At 45.9% G+C, this 8,809-nt stretch overlaps 1 long non-coding RNA gene across 1 annotated transcript; it reads right to left on the reverse strand.

The window, feature by feature from the left end:
* Positions 1-6,281: 6,281 nt before the first annotated feature.
* On the reverse strand, positions 6,282-8,153 carry LOC111528079. Its single transcript, XR_002726860.1, has 3 exons — positions 8,037-8,153; positions 7,627-7,835; positions 6,282-6,825 (listed from the first exon to the last, which is right to left on the reverse strand). It is a non-coding gene; the product is annotated as an uncharacterized LOC111528079 (long non-coding RNA).
* Between the last annotated feature and the right edge of the window lie 656 nt (positions 8,154-8,809).

Raw genomic sequence — 8,809 nt, forward strand, 5'->3', positions numbered from 1 at the left:
GCAATCTTTAACTTTATATCTGTGTATGTATAAGAAGTGCCTAAAACATAGGAGATGCTAATACACACTTGTTCAATTTTGTTATTCATTTCACAGATATACATCTTGTGTAACTAGGTGTCAGATGGCTTTTGAGGTGATGGGACTGTATTGGTTAACAAAACAAAGTCCTCGCCTTCTTGCAACTTACCGTCTACTAAAGAGAGCTCACATGACATCAGCAAGGAAACACACTTAGTCCTTCGTATCTGTTACTAAAGGGAGCTCACATGACATCAACAAGAAAACACACACTTAGTCCTTCTATCTGTTACTAAAGGGAGCTCACGTGACGTCAACAAGGAAACACACTTAGTCCTTCGTATCTGTGAGTTCTGCATCTGCTGATTCGACCAGCCACGTGTCAAAAATAGTTGCACAAAAAGCCCTTTAAATTGTATTGAACGTGTACAATTTTTTTTCTTTTTATTTTTCTCTAAATGACATAGTGTAACAATGATTTGCGTAGCATTTACATTGTAGTACATGTGACCAGTAAGCTAGAGATGATTTAAAGTACAGGGAGAACGTGCATAGGTTACGCGGAATAAGACACCATTGCACGTCAGGGGCTTGAGTGCCAGGGACTCTGGTGTCTGGGGGAGGTCCTGGAACCAACTGCTCATGAATCCTGACGGATGACTGTATGTTGTGTCTTGATGCAATGAATAAGCAAAGCAGATACCAGTAGCTGACAAGGGGCAGAAGGTGAGGAAATGAAGGGGTTGCTGTTTACATGTTCATATGGGATGATCAGGGCAGACCCCACAGAGGGGATATTCAACGGGAAGCAGTCCTGAGAACATGGAGACCAAGAGAGCTCGGTGTGGCCGTGGGAAGGGACCGGTCAGATCTCGTGGCCCCTGGGGGCTGGGGGACTGTTAGCGGCTGGCCAACAGCCGGCTGCCGCCCTGAAATCCACCAGGGTCAGCCAGTGACCAAGCATGGCGGGGTATAAAGGCAGGCCTGCTGCAAGGAGATGACGGACCCCTCTGCTGGGCAGCCTGGCTGGAGGGTTCCACTACCAGCCTTGCCAAAAGTCTCTCAGAATCGCACCGCATTTTAAGACTTTGCGTCCCCAGCCTCCTCCAGCCCCTTCTCGTTTTCCTCCACAGGCATTTCTCCCAAATAATCTCGAGTGTCAGATACCGTTCCGGCGTTTGCTGTTCCAAGAACGCAGACATACACAATGCTCCAGCAGAGGCTGCACCAAAACAAAGGCCCTGAGGAGCCTGGCATTTTCCAGGAGCATCAGGGAGGCCGGTGCGGCGTTTACGGAGGAGACAGAGGGAGATGGGAGATGAGGCCAGAAATGCACTTGAAGTCCTCGCGGAAGACAAATAGTTGACTTGCTTATTATACAACCTTTTTTGTTAAGGAAGAAATAAAAACTGTTAACCAACGGCATCTGTATCCATTACAGAATTTAACGGAAGGGCTTCAAACAGCCGGTACCGTACAATCTTCCATTAGCAGCGTTCAGCACGTCTGTCTAGGTAGTAAACCCAGGTGGCCCAGTTCTGGGCCATTAAAATTTTGATGTAACCCATTAACAAAACTTACGGCCTTAGTTCAAAGGGCTGTTGCCATTGTGCCTGTGAGAGCAGGACTGCAGAGGGCATTTTATGCAAATGTAATAGATTTTAATGAGTGATCCTGCTTAATAAGCTAGTTAGACCATTCGGGCATTTACTTGAGTGTGACCACAAATCCGTTTGTCTGAAACCATTTCACAGTGCCAACATGTAACTGAAACAGCACTTAACACAAGGCCAGGCACACAGGGAGCACTGAGAGTGTTATGTTACTGATGACGGGGATGAAGAACAGGGTCTTACCCTTTGTGTCAGTCTCCATGCTCCTGAGTGACCCAGACAAAAAAGGACTAGAATCTTTCTTTTCAGGAGTTCGTGTCTTAGATCCTTGTTTCACAACAAAGCATAAGCTTGACGTAGCCTGAACTTGACAGCACTTTCCACAGGGCACTTAAAAATACTTTTACCTCCCTTCTTTTACCTCCATAAACCATGACAGGTCTTTGCTCAGCCTCTGATAAGCCAAAGATTAGAAACTCCCTTTAAACTTCAGAAACAGAGCAACGCTCTGTCAGGCGGTAAAAGCTGCAGAAATTGGTCTTGAATATCATCACTGTGTATCAACTGAAATCAGACGAAGAGCTTCACGTTCACCCAAAGTTCTTTTTGTACTAATTAGATGCTCTTCAAAGGTGTAATTACCATTTAAAAATGACTTTGGAGTGCAGGATGCACAATAGATTTTTAATGTCTTTTAATTTCTTTCGATGTTTCTCATATTTCATCAGCGTTTTCTTGTTGTACCAATGAGTCACAGGACTTTCAAGGACTCTTCCTCTTCCACAGTTAAAATGCTAAACAGAAGCTAAGTTCACATGCAAAACTTGTCTCAATGACCAGAGAAGGACTATACTAATTACAATTTGGATTTCAGGGATTATCAACTTGTCCGATACCCCGTCTTCCTCCACCTTGAGGAGAGAACTATTTCCAGCCCCAGAGTCAAGCTGCCTCATTGCACGGAAGAGGGTTTTGTAAAATAAGAAGCCTGGTGAGGTGCTTATTGTCACAATTTGTGGTACAGCTGACACTTAGACTAAATCTGCCCCTGAAGCTCAACCTCTTTGCCCTACTCCTGTCGTGTGTCTTGGCATCTGGTATCATTTCAAAAGGGTAAGAATGGCATCGAGAAGGTTTCTCGTTGCTAAGCATGGAGTAGGAATATTTTAGTGAAGTGTCGAAGTTTTGTGGCTAAAGTAAAAACAAGGGTGCACACTTGGAGTGAGCTGCCCGCAAAGCAGCACACTTGGTTCTGGGTGGGCAGCTGGCTGAGGTCTCCTGGTCTGGAGGACAGATCCTGGCTTTTACATCTTCCATGTCTTGCCATTTCTCTTTGGATGAGGCAGAAATGTCTGAAGATGCCCTCCAGGCCCACGAGGACCTGCTGCTATTCTGTGCAGTCTTGTCTTTCATGAGCCACTGTGCTTCAGCCACACTGCTTTTCCTTCTGCTCGTCTTTCCTTTTTCCCAGGTACAAGCCTTTGCACGTTCTAAAGCCTCTAACCCGGAACGCTGTTTCTTCTATTTATCTCAATAACCCCAACCCCTTCTTCACATCCTATTTCAAGCACTGCTCCCCAGGAAAGCTCGCCCTGCCCTCTGCCCAGCCCGGGGCCTGCTGTTACGGGTCCTCAGAGCACCGAGGGCCTCCCCCCACTGTACGCGTGGGTTGTGTAGTTCTATTTGTGCATGTAAATATTTGATTCAGGTCTACACCCTCCAGCCCCCTTACAGAATATGCTCCTAAGGGCAGGTATGGGGTCTGGCTTTGCCCACCCCTGCATCTCCACAGCACAGCACAGTGCACGGCACGGAGAAAGGAGAAGGTGCTCCAGGAACATCTGCGGACCCCATGCCTGACCCGTTCTCTAGAAGGGTTGCTTGTGCTCTCGTTGCACAGACATGCTGCAGGAGCCTCGGCTCTTCTCCAGAATTCTGGCTCTCCATCTCGAAATGGTTCTGTGAGTGGCTCCATAATGCATCCTGACCAGAGTCAGGAGCCCTGCAATCCTTCAATACTTCTGCAGTTAATGAGTTTTCAGACACAGGGAAACCATTTAATGTCTCTATGTCTTCTCACATGTAAAATTGGATTTTTAATGTCAGCTTTATTTACCTTACCGAGTTATTCTTCTATAACAAGAACATTAAGAGCCTGGCTTATATTAGTTTGAGCGAGACATTGTTGGTGTGAAAAGGATTGGTTATAGGCAGTTTCTTACTTCCACACGCAGTGGATTCCTACACATGTGTTTCAAAGTTGAATAACAAACAATAATGAGGGAGACATTTCCAGAGAACTAAAAATATATTCTAAAATTCCCAATAGTGGTTAATTATGTGCTGCCTCCCTCAGATTCAGACACCCATGAGGCGGGTGAGAACTTCCAATGCACGCAGCACAGGTGGCCACCAGCCATCCTGGGGACGGGAAAGGTGACCCGGGCACCTCCTCTTCCTGGCCTGACCACTCCTCTGCCCACTGCTGCAGCAGCCACAGCGTTTCTACGTCTTTAGGAAGCTTTGGGTGGCTGGAAACAGATATCCAGATATTGGGAAAAACAGTTCTGTCTTCTTGCCATCTGTGGTAGATTGCAAATGTGACCCCAAATCTTTACTCTTTCTTTTTTCTGCAGCCTTTGCCACGTAATTTTACAGAGATCTCCCAGTTTGACACTGGGCTTAGCCCTGTAAATTAGTCAAGGTTCTCTAGAAAAACAGAAACAATAAGATACATGTGTATATATATAAAATAATGTTCATAATATTATTTATTTTTATTTATTTCTTTGAGGCAGAGTCTTGCTCTGTCACCAGGCTGGAGTGCAGTGGCACGATCTTGGCTCACTGCAACCTCCGCCTCCTGTGTTCAAGCAATTCTCCTGCCTCAGCCTCCCAAGTAGCTGTGACTACAGGTGCATGCCACCATGCCCAGCTAATTTTTTTGTATTTTTAGTGGAGATGGGATTTCACCATGTTGGCCAGGATGGTCTCAATCTCTTGTGCTTGTAATCTGCCAGGCTCGGCCTCCCAAAGTGCTGGGATTACAGGTGTGAGCCACTGCGCACGGCCCATGATACTATTTTATAAATATATACCATAAGAAATTGGCTCACGTGATTATGAAAACAGAAGTCTCATGATATGCATTCGCAAACTGCAGACCTAGGAAAACTGGTGGACTAATTCTAGTCCAAATGCTAGTGGGCTTCCAAGAGAAATTCTGATGTTTCCGTTCAGGTCCACAGGGAGAAACACAAAACACAAAGCACAATGCCCCGGTTCACAGCAGTCAAGCAGAACGAGTTCCCTCTGACTTGCTCTGTTCAGGCCCCCAGCTGATTGGCTGAGGCCCACCCACATCAGTGGGACAAGCTGCTGTGCTCAGCCTGCCAACGCAAATGCTTATCTCATTCGGAATCACCCTCCAGACAGACCCAGAATAATGTTGAACCAAACTTCTGGGCACCCTGTGGCCCAGTCACGTTGACACATACAATTAACCATCCCACCATGAGATCTGCTGTTGCCAGCGGGATGTTCGCAGAGGAGGCGCCGGCAGAGCCTTGGAAGACTCTAGACCCATCAGGCCGCCCAGGTGGTCACTCAGGAATGCACGCTGATGGAGGGCGCTTTCCCGGCCACTGAGGCAGGGGAAGGCAGTGTGGTGTCCCCGTACTGTCCTTTGCAGGAGGTGACACATGCCGCTTCCACTCGTGATTCCTGCCGACTTGCATGAACAGTCTGCACAAGGTGGGGTGTTCCAACCCACTTCTACAGATGTTGTCATTGCTGATTTGACATTCTCTAATCATAGGGCCAAGCTAATGGCCAAAGGTGTCTACATCACCCTTCAGTCCCGCTTTTGAGGTAGCATAAAAATCATAGCACAAACCTTCCAGCCACAAACAAATCTGTGATTTGTTTCCTCCTGAATAAGGGCTATCCCTGCTTTGTGACTTCTCCCGTCTGTGGTCATGGAGGCTTCGGTCCATGCTTCCTGTACTCCTGTCTCCCGCCCCATCCTGGTGCTGCCTGGGCAGCCTGAGTGGCATGCCAGTGCTCCTTTTTCTGGGGAGCTGTAAGAAGCAAGCTCTTATTTCAAAGGCAGTTGTTCCTGCCTGTGTCTATCGCTTTAGCTTACCCGAATTAAACAAATCCTGAATTCAAATCGTTAAACATGGGGAATGCAAGCGTATTATGTGAGTAGATGGAGTGGAATATCTGTGGACAGCCCTCATAACTCAGACCCTTGGTTCCCACAGTGTTCTGGGCACGCCAGCTGATCTTTGCTGACACTGACCTCCGTGCATGGCATTTGCTGCCATCCCTGGCACGACAGGAGGTTATGGCTGTTGAGTGCAGTAATTCCTTAACCACTTTGCTATCCTGCCTTTTCATTGTCAGTAAACACTATAACATATGCTAACTTTGAGCACTCTAGGAAATGAGAAAGGGGGTATGATATTGTTTCTAAGGTGGAAACCAAGACAGCGAGACCTTACTGCACCACTCTGTGGCTTCCCAGCACCAGGTCAGTCTGATGACCCAGGTCTCACACTGGCACCTTCAGGAAACCGTGGTGCCAGGAAGTTAAAATCTTATTTGAATCCAAATAAAAGACATATTCAGACTCCTAGTGGCTCATGACCTGAAGTCTAAGGTTTATTCGGAATTAGTGGAGATAGCACTGGTAAATATATATGCTTTTTTAAAATGAAGGGTCCAAAAACAGGACATTTCCCTAAGCATTAAGTCAGACTGAGAAATTTGTACCACTGATTTGGAGCCCGGGGGGAACTAGGACAAAACTTCATGAGCTTATTGTGGGACCCCCCCACCTGAGTAGAGCCCTCAAAGCCCTAAGGACCCAAAATTTCACTGGCGGCTTGTGGCCAATAACAGACAAGGCAGAATCATGAGCAAGCCGGCTGTCTGCCCACCCAAGAGAGTGCTCACAAACGCTTGGCGACGCTCCCCGCCTGTGTGACTCCCTCTTTCAGCCGGATGGCTTTCTGCATTCACAGTGTGCATCCTCTTGACATTAAAGACATTATCCCACGGCACTTACCCTGAGCAAAGCTTCCTCTTTTCAGCTCCCACAGCTTGGCTGATGCCGCTCAAGAGTCCCCCACAGTCCTGGCATCTGGTTTCCTTGTGGGAGGCACCTGCCCTGCTGAAAGACAGGAGGCTGGGGAAAGAACAGATAGAACAGGATTCCCGGGGCTCTGATGCTTAAGGGAAAGCAACATGAGCTTGGCTGGGGATCTGCTCACAAGAGGCTTAAATAGAGGCCTCGTTGCTGCCTACGAGAAGTTTGGACGAACTGTGATGAGGCAATTGAAAGAAAACCTTCCGAATGCAGTGCAAATCCATTTCATAAACAAAAGAAGCCTTTTGTATGCTCTCTGTGCCCCTACACGGTACACTCAGTACACAGCTACATGCTGTTCTGCGAGAAAATGAATAACTAGAATATTTAATATCATGTCTGAGGTTTCCTGTGGGAGTTGGTTACACTTTCTACTAAGTTCAGGGTGCATTTTTCCTCTAATTGTTTTCAATAGTTCCTTCCATTGTTAGCAACTTTCAGGAAAATATCGTCAGATTGCTTTCCCTGAGGGAATAGAAGAGAATAAAATCCCATGATTTAATCTTTAAAAAGTTGAGAAATAAAGTCAAAAACATCCAAATTTAATGCTGCCTTTTCTAGTTTATACATGTTACGTTAATATCTAAATGATGCCCAGAAGTATTTACTTGTCTCATATTTACAAAGCTTGATCACAGATTTTAAGAAAATTGTTCTGGCTTTTGTTATTAATGTTCTCAGGAACACTTGACATGAAAGTTCTGGTTTCCTATAAAGCAGAGTTTCAAAATTTTTGGAGAAACTTAAAATAGGTCTACTCGGTTCTGGTGAGGTCAGAATATTCAGAGGATATAGTATGACTGATGGGGAGCGTAGGATTTTGTGCCTCAGAGCATTTACCATTGATTACAGGCCTCTAGGCTGGATTCTGACCTGGAGGTAGTGTCCACTGACTTCATGGCAGTCTCTCTTCTGCAAACAGTGGTAGTGCTTTGCCTCATCCTTATGGAAATGATACAGTGGGATCTGAAGACATGTGCTAGCCCCCTCAAAGTTCTAAACATTCCAAAAGCATCGTTTACTTGCTAGATCCTTAATAGATCTTCCTTCTAATATGGATTAAAAATTTTTTTTACATCACTCTTGCTTTCATGATTGGAAAAGGTGTTATTTAGAGAAATAAGGCAAATGGAAAACTTTAAGATTGACATTCGCCTAGGGTGCCTAAAACGTTTCTAGAACATTAGATAGATTATCACTTGATCTGCTTTGTTTGAAAGCAAATTGGTTTCTAGAAGACCCACTTTGACTCTGATGGTGAGGCCTGCGGAGGTTTTCATCGCAGATGTTCACCCTGAGGAGAACCCTGAACACGGTGACCAGATGAAAGGCTGCTCCAGGCTGAGCTCTCAGGACTCACCTCTGCCGTCAGCCACATTTTCCTCTGAGTTTATGAAAATGATGCACCCTTACCCTCAATGCTATAGTTCTTGAGTTAGGATTGTGAAAGTTGATTATCGAAATTGAGCCATTCTTGTCATACCCAACTAAATCAGAGAGGAGGGGTCTGAGTAAAGGGCACTCAGGGTACATAACGCCTCCCTAGAAATGCTGTTCTCTCCAAGTCCTGTGGCTGAAACTGCCTGTTATAACCAGAGACCACTTTTATTTGTAGCAGGTGAGATAACAACTGCAGACCAAGGACTAGTTTTGCCCACCACAGTCACCCACCAATCAGACCTTACCAGCCCCAAAACTTTGCTAATATCACAGAACTTTCTCACAGGAGCACACAGAACAGTCCTCTTTTTCCACCCTTCTCTTTGTTCTTCGGGCCACCCTGTCTGCCTCTATATCGTGAATTGCAATTATTTCTTCCCAAATATTAAATTTAGAGATTCATCTCTACATTTTTAATTTGCTTTAGAGAAGTTCAAGCAGGCACTTGCCAAACCCTGTGGTTTCTTTGTCACTGCGTGACTGGGTTCGTTCCTCTTCCTTTTGTCTTCACTCAGAGCTTCCTTTGTCTGCAGCTTCCTTCTCACTGACCCGCTCACTTTGGGTGGCTTCTCTTCTGTCGCGT

The sequence above is a fragment of the Piliocolobus tephrosceles genome, chromosome 3 (assembly GCF_002776525.5).
Source record: "Piliocolobus tephrosceles isolate RC106 chromosome 3, ASM277652v3, whole genome shotgun sequence".
In the NCBI taxonomy this organism is placed as follows: Eukaryota; Metazoa; Chordata; class Mammalia; order Primates; family Cercopithecidae; genus Piliocolobus; species Piliocolobus tephrosceles.